The sequence below is a fragment of the Schistocerca serialis genome, chromosome 4 (assembly GCF_023864345.2).
Source record: "Schistocerca serialis cubense isolate TAMUIC-IGC-003099 chromosome 4, iqSchSeri2.2, whole genome shotgun sequence".
NCBI lineage: Eukaryota > Metazoa > Arthropoda > Insecta > Orthoptera > Acrididae > Schistocerca > Schistocerca serialis.
The window spans coordinates 387981193-387999752 of NC_064641.1; the positions used below are offsets into that span (position 1 = coordinate 387981193).

Consider the following 18560-nt stretch of genomic DNA (forward strand, 5'->3'; position numbering starts at 1 on the left):
CCAAGCTTGCGACCTGTTTATGAGCTGTATGTGGCCGCAGCCTCATTGTAAATATTGAGTGCTATATGTAGTTTATCGTGGACAACATTACGAACCTATTTGAATTATACAAAACTCATAAATTAACAACAGAATTTGCATGTATCCCTAGGGGTGAGCATTAATGGCTGTACACATTTTCACATATAGTATTTTTCATGTGTGGATCAAATGAATGGAAGAAAGGTAAGAACAAATCGTTATAATGCATAGGGTTAGGGGGACGAAGAAGGGAGGGTTAGGGGTGGAAGAAGAACAGAGCAAAGTAGGGACGAAGTGAAAATGGGTATGAGGGATGGGAGAGGATGATTTAAATGTGAATAGCAATGAGGAAACGGAATGGGGGGAGGACAAAAAGGGAGGGAGGGAGGGAGGGGGAGGATTGAGGAGTAAATTACAGGGGCTTTCCAAAGATAAAGTAGCTATGGGGCTAGTATATTGTCAAATACACTTGTCATACAGTTAACTGTATTGTGATCATAGATGAATCTCCATCCCACAAAAAAGCTGGCATTGCTCATGGAAACAAAAATCAGATGGGAAATTCAAACCATTTGTAAGTACATGTGACATGATGCAAATAATACTTAAAACCATGTAATAATAAAAAAAAGTGACATCGCCTTACATTGATGTTTATTACACCAGGAAAATTTCAACAGTTACGCAGTAGGTAGTTGTAGATGAGCCTAACCGGAGCACACTTTTGTAATAGGAAGCAACTTCAGCGAAAATGTTACCGTCAATGATCCAACGCCCGTCGGTAGATGGCTGCAGCTCACAAAATAGGTCCCAATACACAAAGTACGTTGCCGTCAAGCCGCTTTCTTGCCTCATTGTAAGCGATGAGCCCGTTACGGGAGCCTACACGTTATAAAGGCACGCCAGCAACGCGCATGGGGAGAGGATGAAACTCGTAAATGACAGACCCTGCTGGCGGCGAACTTTGCGCCACTAAATACGACCGGGAGCAGACCAGAAACACCTGCTGATACGCACTTGTAACCTCACCCGCCACTCTAGCTGCAGTCCATTAGAGGCGTAAAAGCGAAACATAACAACATTAGTCTGATCCTAGCGGCAGGGGTAATGGAGTTGTAGCCATTTCTTACACGCAAACAGCGGCACAATGCCGAGTGGGCGTGCGGATGGAAGCAAGGGAGGCAAAAGACCAACAACATCTCTCCCTGCAACTCTACATATGGTCAAGTTACAGGGCGGGAGCGCGGATTATGGCAGGGGGCGTACTCGGCTATTCATAGCGCAAATTGATGAGGCTGGAGTCATCAAGCGCCGGCTGCGGATGGGAGATGACATCAAAAGAGTGCAGTCAAAAGGCGCTGTCTGCCCCCCTCCCAAAATCCCCCGACCCCCTCGGCTCGGCTGCTCGCTGAATTACTACCAGGGCACCGCATGAAAAATAATTAATGCCTCGGAGACCGGCAAATGTTTTGTGAGTGTTCGATGAATTGCGGGCCCTCGCCGAGTTCTTGGGGGCGAACCGGTGAGAAGTAATTCCTCCCCACTTGTTCGCGCTCGCCTCATCCTCTATATGTAAGCCTCTTCCGGATTAACTGATCAATTTCCTGGATGGCCCCCGCAGATTGCAGCACCGCGGAATACCCGAGACAATTGGCACAATGAAGATCGTGACCCAAGAAGAAATGAGTTTCAGGAAGCTTTAGAGTGAATGATTACTTCGTAAATTGAAGGATTAGAGCTTCTTTTCAGAATTTTTAATTACTCACTTTAATCTGGGGCGTTAAGAATTATGTCTGAACACTAAGGCTAATATTATCATTAGTGACATTTCCCTCTCTTTTCTAGCGTTTATTCCGTCGTAGGGGAACCACTGTTTTCGTGATTTGGAGAATTTTCTTTATTTTAACTTTGTAGCCATATGCCCTTCGTGTCTCCGCAGTAGTAACTTAACACAGGGGAGGAGAGTCGTGTACGCCCTCTATCTATGAACAGTGTAAAGTCCCGGTCGGGGCACACATTTTCAACATGTCCCCAATGAAGTACATCAACGCCTGTTTGCAGCTAGGGTGTCCATTTAATTATCATTTCATTTCTAGCAAAGCTGCATGCTCATCAACGGTAACTGTTCTTTCGGGAACAGATACTACCGTCATATATAGTTAAAATATGGCTTCCCGGCCATTGACCTTGTTGTGCAAACGCACACGGTATGCCCGAACTCCTACGGGACTTGGTAGATTAATCTGCCCCGAGTATTGAGTATGATGGGCAAACATCTATTAGGCGAAAAAAAATGTTCAAATGTGTGTGAAATCTTATGGGACTTAACTGCTAAGGTCATCAGTCCCTAAGCTTACACGCGACTTAACCTAAATTATCCTAAGGACAAACACACATACTCATGCCCGAGGGACGACTCGAACCTCTGCCGGGACCAGATGCACAGTCCGTGACAGCAGCGCCTGAGACCGATCGGCTAATCCCGCGCGGCTATTAGGCGCACTACGAATGTAATGCTGTGGACATGCTGGGAATGTGGGTCTCACGGGGAGCGTGCAAGGGATAAGTCCCCGCAGGCGCACTATCCTCTGTGCCCTCGGTGGCTCAGGTGGATAGAGCGTCTGCCATGTAAGCAGGAGATCCCGGGTTCGAGTTCCGGTCGGGGCACTCATTTTCAACATGTCCCCAACGAAGTACATCAACGCCTGTTTGCAGCTAGGGTGTCCATTTAATTATCATTTCAGTGTAAAGATTGTTCCCGTTTTTTTCTCTCTTTTTCCCATCAGTCTTCTGTTTGGTTTGATGCAGTCCGCCACAAATGCCTTTCCTGTACCAAAATATTCAGCGCACAGTAGCACATGCACATTACATCCCCAACTGCATATACTCCAATCTCTATCTTCTCTTGCAGTTTTTTCCCCTCTGAGCACCCGCAAATACCATGGAGGTTATACCCTGATGTCTCAACGTATGTCCTATGATCCTGTCCCTTCTTACTCTTAGAGATATCCGTATGTTCCTTTCTTCGTAGGTTTGTGGAGGACCTTCTCATTTCTCATCTCATCTGTCCACATGATTCTCAACGTCCATCTATAGCACCACATACCAAACGATTCGATTCTCTCATTCCCAATTTTCCCGGAATCTATGATAAACCTCTATAAAATGCTAGGCGCGTGAAGTACACTCTCAGAAGTTTCTTTTTCAAATTAAGACCGATGTTTGATACTAATACACTTACGTTTACAATGGTATTTCAACTGTCTGTGTAAGGCTTTTTCTGATGTTTTACGCGATCACAATGTTTTTGCACCTGAGAGAGAGGACGCTACGATCACCTTATCATGAATTCTTATTAAACAACTTGATAGCTAGTATATGCACAACTGCCGTGAAATCAGTCCCAGTGCAAAGAAAGCGCTTTCCTTAGTCGCCACTGTACTTGTTTCCGGCAACGTCACCGCGTGTTTTCAGTAACGGGCACGGGAGGCCAAATGCAATAATACCGTGGTTGCTTAGTATAATGTGCGCACAAAACTGCCTAAAAATCACACTTAATCTGTCCAGCGTGTCAGACCAACGATCGCTAATTTTCCCTTTCTCGAAAGATGGCGGCTGCGAGTTAAGTTACGTGAGCAGGTAACGATTAATGACAATTATTTGTGTATAAAAAGTTTAAAATATGATCGTGATAAAAGATGACAGTGAGGTATATCATAAGCTGCTGAAATTAATTTATGGAAAGAATTCAGTCCAGCACTATACTAACGCTTGCAAAAGAAAATATAATGAGCGATCAAAAAGTTTCCGTTCGAAAGCCATACTAAAACTTGCCTGTATGTCGGTGCTTATTTGCACGCATCGGAGTCGCGCTGGGCTATACAGGGTGAGTCACCTAACGTTACCGCTGGATATATTTCGTAAACCACATCAAATACTGACGAATCGATTCTACAGACCGAACGCGAGGAGAGGGGCTAGTGTAATTGTTTAATACAAACCATACAAAAATGCACGGGAGTATGTTTTTTAACACAAACCTACGTTTTTTTAAGTGGAACCACGTTAGTTTTGTTAGCACATCTGAACATACAAACAAATACGTAATCATTGCCGTTTTTTGCATTCTAAAATGTTAATTACATCCGGAGATATTGTAACCTAAAGTTGACGCTTGAGTACCACTCCTCCGCTGTTAGATCGTGTGTATCGGAGAGCACCGAATTACGTAGGGATCCAAAGGGAACGGTGATGGACCTTAGGTACAGAAGAGACTGGAACAGCACATCACATCCACTTTTATTGGTCTTTTTCACTGACACACATGTACATTACCATGAGGGGTGAGGTACACGTACACACTCCGTTTACAATTACGGAGTGAAAAAGACCAATAAAAAGGTGTTAGCATGTGGACTTAATGTGCTGTTCCAGTCTCTTCTGTACCTAAGGTCCATCACCGTTCCCTTTGGATCCCTACGTAATTCGGTGCTCTCCGATACACACGATCTAACAGCGGAGGAGTGGTACTCAAGCGTCAACTTTAGGTTACAATATCTCCGGATGTAATGAACATTTTACAATGCAACAAACGGCACTGATTACGTATTTGTTTATATGTTCAGCTGTGCTAACAAAACTAACGTGGTTCCATTTAAAAAAACGTAGGTTTGTGTTAAAAAAATACTTCCGTGCATTTTTTTATGGTTTGTATTAACCAATTACACTAGCCCCTCTCCTCACGTTCGGTCTGTGGAATCGATTCGTCAGTATTTGATGTGGTTTACGAAATATATCCAGCGGTAATGTCAGGTGACTCATCCTGTATATACGCTGCAACGACGCCCTCAAACGGAAAATTTTTGATTGCCCCTTATAAATTTAAATGCAATTTCTGGTTGTTGTTAAACTGAATGAAGAATCAATTGAAGAAAGGTTAGATTGCAGAATGACACTGGGTTCAAATCCGCCTATTTAGGTCTTTATGCAACTTCCTGCTTGATTATCTGACTACTAAAACCAAATTGTGGAAAGATAGTGTGACGTATTGGTAATTTTCATTCGTTAATTTAATTGTATACCATTGTTTGTGTGATATAAACTGAGCTCGAATTGTGCTCGGAAATGCCCACTTGGGGGCAAAACACTGCGAGGCAACTGGACTACACCGCTGAAGATGATGACACACACGCGCGCTCGTAAAAATCAATGCAGCCGCCAGTTCTGAAACTGTTATTCATGACAGGAAAGACGCAATGGAAGATCCCAACAAACGGCTACTGTTGCCCTCTCGTCAGAATACAGAAAGCATGTTAAAATATGACATGCCTGTGGACACTCTACGCATTACAAATTCATTACAAACGAGTGGAGCAAAATCCCTTATGTAAGGTGGCTGTCCTACATGGAATCGAATGAAGAAGCCTCCATCCTGCATGTCTGACCGGCAGGAGGAACACCGCTGACGGATACTGGTTTCCACGGCCCCCAGCTTGTTGTCCACTTCTAGCCACTTTTTCTCCCATTAATGAACGACCTCGTAGCTCAACAAACATTTTCCAGCTTTTAGGGCTGTACAGGGTGAGATAGTTGGCCGACGCTATACAGTTCGGATTCTCGGTCTCGAAAGATCGACAGACTCCGTGATACTTCCGGTGAACTGCTACGTAACGGCGTAGCTTAACGGCGAGGTCAGATCTTGGGTACAAAGACAGAACCGTCCATCTGACAGAAAGGTGGAAACAAGCCAAATAGTGCGTATTATTGTTATAACAGTGAGCTTTTAAGTCACAGAGAACGTGATGACAGGTAATGTTCTCACTGAAACTTTATTACCTTCCAAAGATATTTTTTTCAGAAATATTAATTAGGAATCGTGCCTGATGACACTTCTCTATACCTATATGTACATCTACGAGTACATTCTGCAACGTGGCTTACGGCGTGTGGCGAGGGTACTTTGTGTACTGCTGACAATTCTCCGCTTTTCTGTTCCCCTCGCGAATGGTCAGCGGGAAGAATGACTGTTGGCAAACCTCACTATGAGTTCTAATTCCTCTACTTTTACCTCCACGGCCATTTCGCGAGATATACGTAGGAGCAAGCAATGTATGACTGACTCATCTAGAAAGGTTTTTTTATTTATCGTATGATCATACAGAGCTTGGATCAAATACATAATTTTAAATACAGTGTAGGAAATGACAAGCAAAATACAGGTACAGAATCAAATGTCCAAAGTATTATGCTAAATTATGTACACATTACACAAATTCTTAGATTTCTAAATCCAGTCTGTTGATCCAGTTGAGCCCTTCAGGTGATGCATGGTGGATGTCGTTTATTTTTCCCCCGAAGGCTCGTTTCGGGCATTCACCAACAGTGTGATTTATTGTTTGCAGGGCAGCTCCACAGTCACAAACTGGAGATGTTGCCCAGCCCCATTTGTGCTTTAGATATCCGCAGTTCCCTTGTCCTGTTCGGATGCGGTTGGTGGTTCTCCACTGGCGTCTGGGGAGTGTGAAACCTGGAACTCGCATGGAAGGCTTTTCAACCAGATGACCGTTCAACACTGACTATTCTTCCCACTGACTTCTCCATACTTCGCTGATGTTAAAGTCGGAGGCTTCAAGATGTTGTGCAGTTCGCCAAGGTGGTTTTCTTGACTTCAGACGCTGATGTTCTGCTATTAATATATCGCTGCTTACGGGTAGCTGAGGGTTCTTCTGGGGGCAAGGTTACTTCTTGGGGGTCAAGGTTACTCGCGTCCATGACATACCCTAAGTCACACGCGCCTCCTGGGTGGTGATAAATGAGTAACAACAAAAGGATGAGACCGAACTGCCCGAAAAGGCCTCCCGGTCACAGAATGCAGAGAAAACAACCAAAAAGTCCATCTCAGGACGCACAAGTTCGTAGAACTGGTCCATCTATTCGCATATCTAGAAAGGTATTCACTCGGAATTTTTAGCAGCAAACCGCACAGTGACGGAGAGCGCGTTTCTTGCACTATATGTCACCAGAGTTGACTGAGCATCTCTGTGCCGCTTTCGCCCTCACTAAATGAAACCTATAACGAAACACACTGCTCTTCTTTGGCTCTCAAATTCTTCTCTCAGTCCTATCTGGTAAGAATCCCAAACTGACCAGCAATAGTTACGTACGGTCTATCAAATTTTACATAAAATACCTATATTCTGGGTGGGCTGCACTTCCTGAGAATTCTTCCAAGTAACAACGCTGCTGTTTCATAAAAAAAAAATATATACTAAAAACCAATGAAAATCATTTAATTAGGGACTCGAGGAACTCCAAAATTTCTACTACACCTCAAAAACACATAACAATGTCTACAGCAGCCGTTTTTAAAAGATATCAATATCAGATCAAATCGATTTGACGAACGTTTCGACAAAATCAATAAACTATGCATTTTCATTTAGTCAGTGAAATTAAAGAAAATGCTCATCTGAAAAGAGAAAGGGAAAATGCAGCAAATATAGTGCCAGGTTTTCTGAAGTTAACTCTTATTAAAGCCCATTCCAGAATGAATTATTCACATGGTGACAGAAAACAACCTTGAGAGCATCGATGAACACAGATTCACTGTCCGAAAATATAAATTCACACTCAAAGTTTAGCGAGTTAAAAAGAGAGTAGAACTAAGAAAGCGGGGCACCAACTAATACGAAGCTCTTCTGACTACGAGATACTAAAATATTCTAGCTACTTTCGGACAAGTTCGTCATTCTGCACAAAACTACTTTACCAAAGCCGGTTATTTAGCGCGTCCACTAGCGAAACGTTGCACCACTCACACTTTTGGCAGAATCTACGCTGATGAGGGTGATAGTGGATACACTTACATACATGCATGAGAGTACAGACATTACTGACGATCTACGGCCTTACGAGTCAGTGAATTAATTTCAAGATGATGAATGTGATTAAAAGGTCTTGAGCTGCGAGGTTAACAGCTCTCCCTGCCTCATAAGTCTGGCGGGGAGAAATAAAGCTGGAGAGAATGTTTAAAATTTTGTAATAATTGGTAAAACAGTTACTTTTAGTCAGTACCTGTAATGTGTCAAGTAAAATAGTTTTAGAAATGAGTAATAGAAGCCTAACAACACTGGTAAGATTATTGCGGCTAAAAGGGAAATGGAATAGCGTGCCACAACGGAGAAGCGTATACACCGTAGTGTCATCTCGTAATACACTGGTAGCTTCTGGCAAATAGCGGACATCCTGTTTGACATCCCAAACTGGGATCAATTTTAATTCTTCACAAAAATTCAACACTTCCTCTAATCTGATAATGAGTAAGCACATATCATCTCCTTTACTTACTTTACGCGTTTTTTTATCTTTATGCCTTGTCAGAATCAATCAGTCTGTCCATCGATCAACAGTGAAATGACAGAGAAATTACTCAAGAAAGATAAAAGACAAAAATGGAGATCACTTGATGGTAAACGTATCGAGCGCGATCGATCACAAGCTTTACACATCTGATATTTTCTTTCTTGTGAAGCTCGTGCGTGTGAGTGCCACAGAACGTTTTAGAGCTGCGCACCATGCAGTCCCAATACACACATCGCTTACATCTGGTTGTGTCACGAAATATATGCCTGCTGGACCATAGTATTTTCATCTATTCTGCCACTCCACTCAAGCAATTAAAAAAATCTCTCGGGTTCTGGTGTTCACGACAATGCATCATGGTTCAAATGGCTCTGAGCACTATGCGATTTAACTTCTGAGGTCATCAGTCCTCTATAACTTAGAACTACTTAAACCTAACTGACCTAAGGACATCACACACATCCATGCCCGAGGCAGGATTCGAACCTGCGACCGTAGCGGTCGCGCGGTTCTAGACTGAAGCGCCTAGAACCGCTCGGCCACTCCGGCCGGCTAGAGAAGTTATTATGAATTACAAAGTCATGACATTTTTAAGTCATGTTGGGACGATAGCGGACAAGTTTAACAATATATCAAAGCAATCAGTCTATATCGATACAAATATTTATTTATTAATTTTGGTAACAAGTTTCAGTCAAAAGTGACCATCTTCGAACATACACTGAAATTTCCAAAAGTTGCCAAGCGATTAGTACTGGGCGTTGAACATTACTGTTCTGCCACGTAAGAAAGTTTATTATGGTTGTACGATCGCTTTGTTTCTTCGAGGGTGAATGATGGGGTCCTACTTAACATACTAGCTGCTTATCTGACGTACACTCCACGCTAGTTATTACTGCATGCACATGTAATCTAACAAATAGCTCATGTCACATCACGATCGACGGCATACGACACAACCGCCTTCACACCCTAAATAACTTTTGTTTCAAAGTTCATAATTACTTGCCTGTCTCTATGCCCAGTTTTGTAGTTAAACCCAGCACAACGCTGAGCATGAGGCGGGACACACATCGTTCTACCAAGTGGCCTGTTTGGACATGGTACTGCAGGTACGGCAGTAATAGCAAGCGTCCATTTTGGTGGCAACCAGTGGCGTCCTGGACTATGTATGTTTGCTTGGCTGTTCGTATCGTCCATAGCTCTATGCTACACCTTTTGGGAACATTTACACGATGTAATAGTTTTGTCTAATCCACAACAGGGGAAAGTCTATATTCTAGCCGCTGCTGTCGGCCGTTTGAGTTTTTAATGCCTTCGAAAGTGTTTTGAATATACACTCCTGGAAATTGAAATAAGAACACCGTGAATTCATTGTCCCAGGAAGGGGAAACTTTATTGACACATTCCTGGGGTCAGATACATCACATGATCACACTGACAGAACCACAGGCACGTAGACACAGGCAACAGAGCATGCACAATGTCGGCACTAGTACAGTGTATATCCACCTTTCGCAGCAATGCAGGCTGCTATTCTCCCATGGAGACGATCGTAGAGATGCTGGATGTAGTCCTGTGGAACGGCTTGCCGTGCCATTTCCACCTGGCGCCTCAGTTGGACCAGCGTTCGTGCTGGACGTGCAGACCGCGTGAGACGACGCTTCATCCAGTCCCAAACATGCTCAATGGGGGACAGATCCGGAGATCTTGCTGGCCAGGGTAGTTGACTTACACCTTCTAGAGCACGTTGGGTGGCACGGGATACATGCGGACGTGCATTGTCCTGTTGGAACAGCAAGTTCCCTTGCCGGTCTAGGAATGGTAGAACGATGGGTTCGATGACGGTTTGGATGTACCGTGCACTATTCAGTGTCCCCTCGACGATCACCAGTGGTGTACGGCCAGTGTAGGAGATCGCTCCCCACACCATGATGCCGGGTGTTGGCCCTGTGTGCCTCGGTCGTATGCAGTCCTGATTGTGGCGCTCACCTGCACGGCGCCAAACACGCATACGACCATCATTGGCACCAAGGCAGAAGCGACTCTCATCGCTGAAGACGACACGTCTCCATTCGTCCCTCCATTCACGCCTGTCGCGACACCACTGGAGGCGGGCTGCACGATGTTGGGGCGTGAGCGGAAGACGGCCTAACGGTGTGCGGGACCGTAGCCCAGCTTCATGGAGACGGTTGCGAATGGTCCTCGCCGATACCCCAGGAGCAACAGTGTCCCTAATTTGCTGGGAAGTGGCGGTGCGGTCCCCTACGGCACTGCGTAGGATCCTGCGGTCTTGGCGTGCATCCGTGCGTCGCTGCGGTCCGGTCCCAGGTCGACGGGCACGTGCACCTTCCGCCGACCACTGGCGACAACATCGGTGTACTGTGGAGACCTCACGCCCCACGTGTTGAGCAATTCGGCGGTACGTCCACCCGGCCTCCCGCATGCCCACTATACGCCCTCGCTCAAAGTCCGTCAACTGCACATACGGTTCACGTCCACGCTGTCGCGGCATGCTACCAGTGTTAAAGACTGCGATGGAGCTCCGTATGCCACGGCAAAATGGCTGACACTGACGGCGGCGGTGCACAAATGCTGCGCAGCTAGCGCCATTCGACGGCCAACACCGCGGTTCCTGGTGTGTCCGCTGTGCCGTGCGTGTGATCATTGCTTGTACAGCCCTCTCGCAGTGTCCGGAGCAAGTATGGTGGGTCTGACACACCGGTGTCAATGTGTTCTTTTTTCCATTTCCAGGAGTGTACATCACCAACAGGCGCCATTTTGAAACTGTCCTGCATCTACGCTATCTGTCGGAAGTGACGGACACTTGGTGCGCACTCAAATAATACGTCTGTAACGATACGCATTCGTAGCATTGTTTTCGGCTGGAAAAAAAAATGCGATGCATTACTTTCTGGGCGACCCTCATACATACTAAGCTAACAAAGTTTTAGATTAGTCTCGTCCTTTTACTCTCTCGTGCTGATCTTTATACCCAGGAGCGTTAAAATAGGGTACGGCAGCCAAGGCGTGTGCCCTGGGCATCATTTCCGTGGGGCTCGTTCCAGTGGGCTCCCCTACCGAACCAATCGGCAGAGCGGCCGCAGGATACCGAACAGGGCACCTGGGCTCGTGACCATATCGGTTGGACCTTAGACGACTGTGGTCTGGGTGTATGAGTTCCGATTTCAGTTGGTAAGAGCTGATGGTAGGCTTCGAGTATGGTGCACATCTCATTAAGCCATGGACCCAAGTCATCACCAAGGCGCTGTACAAGCTGGTTATGGCTTCATACTGATGTGGGCTGTCTGTGTTTACATGGAATGGACTGGGTCTTATGATCCAACCAAACAGATCATGGACTGGAAATGGCTATGTTAGGCTACTTGAAGGCTATTTGTAGCCATACATGGACTTTATGTTCCCGAACAACGATGAATTTTTACAGTGACAATGTGCCACTTCACCGGGCCACAGTTGATCGCGATTGATTTGAAGAACATTCTGAACAATTTGAACGAATGATTTGGCCACCCGGGTCGCCAGACGTGAATCCCATCGAACTTTTATGGGACATAATCTGGAGGTCAGTTCGTGCACAACATCCTGCACCGGCAACACTTTCGCAATCAGAGAGGCAACAAGATCCAATATTTTTGCTGGGGACTTCCAACAGCTTGCTGAGTCTACGCCACGTCGAGCTGCTGCACTTCGCTGGGCAAAGGGAGGTCTGACACGATATTATAAAGTATACCATGGCTTTTGCCACGAAGTCTGTCTTAACAGTGAAGAAAGCAGAGTTATGACTCATAATGATAAAAATAATAATTATCGCAATAAAGTCATTCCTATTAACATTGTCATATTTATTAACTGGGAATAATAACATGGTCACAGAAAAGCAAGACAGCGGATCTGGTATGAAAAGCCGCGCGGAGTGGCCGCGCGGTTTGAGGCGCTGTGTCACGGACTGCGCGGCCCCTCCCGCCGGAGTTTCGAGTCCTCCCTCGGCCGTGGGGGTGTGTGCTGTTTTTAGCATAACTTAGTTTAACTAGTCTGTAAGTCTAGGGACCGATGACCTCGGCAGTTTGGCCCCTTAGGAATTCACACACATTTGAACATTTTTTGGTATGAAAAAACTTCAAATATATGATACCTGGTCCAGAGTAGAATGAAGAATATTAGGGAAAAGATAACATAATAATATAGGAGAAAACGAATGGATAACTCATTATAAAAATTGTGGTATGATCAAACTTTAATTCATGCGTTAGCTGAACTGAATGACACAGAAGACCTGGACAATACTGATATGAGAGAACTGATGGACTGTCTAAGGGCTTCAAAAAATAGGAAAATCACTGGTTTAGATGCTATTAATACGGAAATTTGGAAATATGTAGAGTTATTCCTTCATCTAAGACTTCTTCACATATTTAATCAGTGTTAGAGAAATAGGAAGGTTCCAAAAGCCGAGGTGAGAGCCAATGTAAAATCTATCTTTAAATAGGGCGACATAAATAAATGTAGCCATCATCGAGGTGTAAGTCTCCTGGATTCAGCCTATATATTATACGCCAAAATCCTGAACGCAAGACTTAAAAATATCATGGAAAAGCTAATATCTGAAGAACGATCACGTTTTAGAAAACGACGATCAACAATTCGCAATGTTTTTGCACTGCAAAAAGTTATAGAAAAAAAGATGAGAGTTTGCTAGGGAAACACATGTTGCTTTTGTGGATTTTGAGAAAGCATTCGATAATGTGAATAGAGAAATGCTATGGAATATAATAACCAAACGAGGTTACCCTTCCCACCTCATTAATGCTATTAGGAGTCTGTACACAAACACTGAAACTGTCATACTCTGGTACTTACAGGGAAATATAAAAACAAAGCCAATTAACACAAACAAAGGCCTACGACAAGGATGCTGTATTTCTCCAACAGTCTTCAATACATATATATAGTTGTGAGGAAATGGACATTGTTGAAGACATATGGAGTTCCTTTAGATCGTGGCACTAGAGTAAATGTAATTTTATATGCAGATGATTCGACTCTGATTACAGAGAACAAAGACGACCTTCAGATGGGACTCTATATGTTGCAGACTCAGATTACAATCTAATACTGTCGGCAGATAAGACAGAAGTGATGGTGTTTCAAGGCAGACTACCAGTAAGATCTAAAATAGTCTTGAGTAATAAAATCTTAGAGGAAGTGACACGTTTTAAATACCTAGGATCAGACATCACTTACGAATATAACCATGGAGTGGGCTAAAAATTAAGTAAATTTATTTCCTTATGTGGAACATAGTAAAAACTTTTCAGAATAAAGCCAGGAAAGAAACAAAGCTGAAGTTTTATAAAAAAAAATAGCAGTACCGACCCTTACCAATGGAAGTGAAGCATGGGTAACAATAAGACGCCAAGAAAGTAGAATGCATGGTCAAGGAATGTGATTTCTGAGAAGAGTGGAAGGATGCACAAGGAAAGATGGAAACAGAAATGAAGACATCAGGAAAGATTTAGGAATATAGAATCTAAACGAAAAATAAGGGAAAATAGGAGAAAATCAAAGGAACATGTAGACTGTATGGGTGGAGAAAGATTACCAGTAAAGGTTATCAGTTATAAAACCACTGGAAGAAGAAGTGTAGGAAGACCATACAAGAGATGAAGTACCGTAACAGGCAATTTATCTAATTCGCTGAAGTAAAGAACAAGACAACAGAAGAGGTAACGAAAAATAAGAAAACTTCCTCTCCCCAAGTATCAAGTACACTTGAATGAGCCAAAACATGATGTCCACTTCCTTAACAGCGTGTTGGTCCATCCTTCAAACCCAATACAACAGCGGTAGTACCTGACATGGATTCAACAGATCTTTGTCAGGTTTCTGGAAGTACGCAGCGCCCTAAGTCTAAACACAAGTCACGCAGTTTCTGTATTACGGGTTGGTGGATTGTCAATGCATGTGTGAACATTACGGAAGGCGAACTACTCGCTGTTGAGAGGAATGTCGTTACACGTATTGCCAAATGCATTGAGGTTGACGGACATCATGTTGAGCATTTATTGCATTAATGTGGTATTTACAGGTAATCACGCTGTAACAGCATGCGTTCTCAGAAATGATAAGTTCACAAAGGTACATGTATCACATTGGAACAACCGAAATAAAATGTTCACACATACGTACGTTCTGTATTTTAATTTAAAAAACCTACCTGTTACCAACTGTTCGTCTAAAATTGTGAGCCATATGTTTGTGACTATTACGGCGCCATCTATCACAAAGCGAAAAAAGTGGTCCAACTAAAACATTCATATTTATTTACGTACTACACGAATATGTCATAAAAATGGGGGCTCCTATTTAAATAAACGCAGTTGACATCCGTTTGACCTATGGCAGCGCTATCTAGCGGGCCAACCATAGCGCCATCTGGTTTCCCCCTTCAAGCTATACGAGTTTCGTTCTTTGTAGATTTTTCGTTTGATGCTTATTTCGTGAGATATTTGGCCCGGTCACTATCAATGGACCATCCTGTATAAGCGGAGCAGAGACGGATGGGGTATTATTCTGGACACGATATGGGCAGCAAATGGGGAAATCCAGTGACATAAGGGATTTTGACAAAGGGCAGATTGTTACAGGCCTGGGAAAATCGAAGCTGTTCGCGTGCTGCTGTAATGAGCATCTGTGGAAATTTGTTCAGGGACGGCGAAACCACGAGTATGCAGCGAGCTGTTGGATGTCCACACCTCATCATGGAACATACAGGTCGGGGATTTGCCCGCTCAGTAAAGCAGGACAGGCGGCCGTCTGTGGCAAACCTGAAAACGGACTGCAATGCTGATGCAGGCACAACTACTCTGGAGCACACCGATCATCTCATCGCGAATTGTTAAACATGGGACTCCGCAGCAGACGACTCCTGCATCTTCCGCTGTTGTTGTAACGATATCTTCAGTTACGATTTCAGTGCGCCCGAGATCATAGAATTGGACCGTGGATCAATGGAAACGTGTCGTCTGCTCGAATGAATCACGTTTCTTGCTACACCAGGTCACTATCAATGGACAATCCTGTATGGTTTCCTCCTTCAAGCTAGACAAGTTTCGTTCTTTGTAGTTTTTTCGTTTGACGCTTATTTCGCTAGATATTTGGCCCGGTGACGATCAATGGACCACCCTGTATACTTTCCTTAATGGGTTAGGTGCCCGCAAAGCCACCTGGTGGCATTCAGTCTCACTATGGGCAGTGGTCATAATGTTTCGGCTCATCTGTGCATTTCACTGGGAATTGTGGGTCTGAGGATATGTTGATGAAGTCTCTCCTATTATGCCAAAATAATAAACTTAAGATCTCAGAGTTGATCGCGTATAGTGTACTCTACCTAAAGTTTTCGATACTGCGGACTACTTTTCGTAATGGAACGCTTGTAATAGCTTCTATTCTCCAGGGCAGCGTGCACAGCGGCAGTGCCTTCCCGGTACATAAACAACGGGCAGCGGTCCCTCGCGGGGGACGTGTTGTGCTGGGCACGCATGAGCGCGGCCTTAATCGCGCGGAAGAGCGCCGCCGCCGTTATAGTTAATGCCATCTGCCACCGACAGCTCACATCGCAGATGGCCGCCGCTGCCGGCGCGTGCATACAGCTACTGAAGACTCACTAGCGTCGAACCATCGCACCAAACGCCAACTGAAAAGTGACATTTCTCACTGCTTCGTCGTGAGCATCGCATGAGGACTGCATGGATCCTACTCAACTGTTTAACGATTGAGATTCGAGCAGTAAACACGAGAAGAGCCCTCTGCAGTATCTACAAACAATGCTGTTACGACAGTTGCGACAACAATAAGGGCAGCAAATAAGGACGTTGTACGAGGGTCACTCCAAAAGCAATGCACACTATTTTTGTAAAAATACAGTTTTCATTTTGCATGTGTGAAAGTTTTACAGTGTGTAGACACATCCTTCCCGTTTGTTTTCAAACTTAGTTCAACCTGTTCCCGTGAGCGGCGCCGTCACAGCATATCTTCAAGATGGCTGCTACACTTGACGTTCGTCATAAGGAACGTGCTCTCATAGTATTCCTGTGCTGTGAAAACGAGACAGTGGGAAACATCCACAAGAGGTTGAAAAAGGTGTATGGAAATGCTGCTGTCGATCGCAGTACAGTTAGTCGGTGGGCAAGCAGATTACATGATAAAAGCGGGCAAGGCAATATTGAGGATTGTCCTCGCAACGGCAGGCCTCGTACTGCACACACTCCAGACAATGTGCAGAGAGTTAACGAATTGGTGACTGCTGACAGATGCATCACAGTGAACGAATTGTCACGCTTCGTTGGGATAGGGGAAGAAAGTGTTTGCAGAATACTGAAAGTGTTGGCGATAAAAAAGGTTTGTACCAGGTGGGTTCCTAGGATGTTGACAGTGGCTCACAAAGAAACAATAAAAACGGTATGCAGCGAACTTTTGGAACAGTATGAGAATGGCGGAGATGAATTTCTGGGAAGAATTGAAACACGTGATGAAACATGGCTCCATCATATTTCACCAGAGACGAAGAGGCAATCAATGGAGTGGCATCATGCAAATTCACCCAAGGAAAAAAATCAAAACCACACCTTCTGCTGGAAAAGTTATGGCTACAGTGTTTTTCGATTCCGAAGGACTCTTGCTTGTGGTCATGATGCCAAGTGGAACCACCGTAAATTCTGATGCGTATGTGACGACACTGAAGAAACTTCAAGCTCGACTAAGTCGTGTTCGACCACATCGGCAAAAGCAGGATGTTTTGCTGTTGCACGACAATGCACGGCCACATGTCAGTCAAAACACCATGGAAGCGATCACAAAACTCGGATGGGCAACACTGAAACACCCGCCTTACAGTCCTGACCTGGCTCCATGTGACTATCATCTCTTTGGGGAACTCAAAGACTCTCTTCGTGGAACAAGGTTTGAAGAAAATGACTCCCTTGTGCACGCTGCCAAACAGTGGCTCCAACAGGTTGGTCCAGAATTTTACCGTGCGGGTATACAGGCACTGGTTCCGAGATGACGTAAGGCAGTTGAGAGGGATGGAAATTATGTGGAGAAATGAAAATATTATTCCTAGAGGATGTATCTACACACTGTAAAACTATCAAACATGTAGAATAAAAGATGGATTTTTAAAAAGTAGTGTGCATTTCTTTTTGGAGTGACCCTCGTTTATATTGTGCGTGTATTATGTAGTACGAAGTAGGGCCTGTACACGATTAAATTTACAGGTGAGTTGGGGGTACACCCGTGCAGCATTTAGCACACAGACCTGCCATCTTCGTCAGTAACAACGGCTGTGACCCCGCTAGAAGTCGAGTCGAAATCGGCTCGTATGATGGATACGGGTACGCCTTTCCATGCTGCTTCACCTCCTAAATAGAAGTCATTAATTTAAACGGCTGGCGACTGGTAGATTGTCAGTTCTCGACAGCCCACAATGAGACGTTTTCAGTGGGTTAGAGAACTGGACTGTGTGCTAGTTAGGGCAACAATCGAGCACTGTCATTACGGTCCGATCGCGTCGGGTGCTCTAGAGCAGGGACCTCCAAACATTAGCCTAAGGGCCACTCTGTCTCTTCCACTGAGTCCCAAGAACCAGGCTATAATCTGTGTAAGTTTTCTTGGTACAATTCAGAAGTTTTTGTGGCGCTCACCATTCCTGCCATTCTTTACGAGCTGACACTGAGTGACGCTGCTGTACACATTACGCAGATTATTTGACCTTGAGCTATGGCCTTACTTGCATTGCATTTATATTGGTACAAATAAATACCACTCGTTAACCTCGTGGTCGACTCCACTCCGCAATTTCTCTTAGCACTTATCGGCAAGTTTACAGGATATTTCATTGCCGTGGTGACAGCCGATGCGCGTTTCGCTTTACGTATTGTTTCCGACAATGCTAAATGTACAGTAGTGACGTCTTCCGGAGAATAGAGATGTTACGTGCAGCGGTACAGCACCATCTTGTGATTAGCGGCGACATGTGCAGTCTGAATAAAAAGCGGTGGAACTAGTGTGTTTTGGAACCAGTTTCTTAGTGAAGATACAAAGTGTTTAACACTGATTATTTAATTTAATTTCAATTATCTGAAAGATAAACCCCTTGT

General features: G+C 44.4%; 1 non-coding gene across 1 annotated transcript; it reads left to right on the forward strand.

Annotated features, from left to right (window-relative positions):
- The first annotated feature begins 2613 nt into the window (after window positions 1-2613).
- Window positions 2614-2688, forward strand: Trnat-ugu (transfer RNA threonine (anticodon UGU)). The gene has a single exon. It is a non-coding gene; the product is annotated as a tRNA-Thr (tRNA).
- Window positions 2689-18560: the final 15872 nt, after the last annotated feature.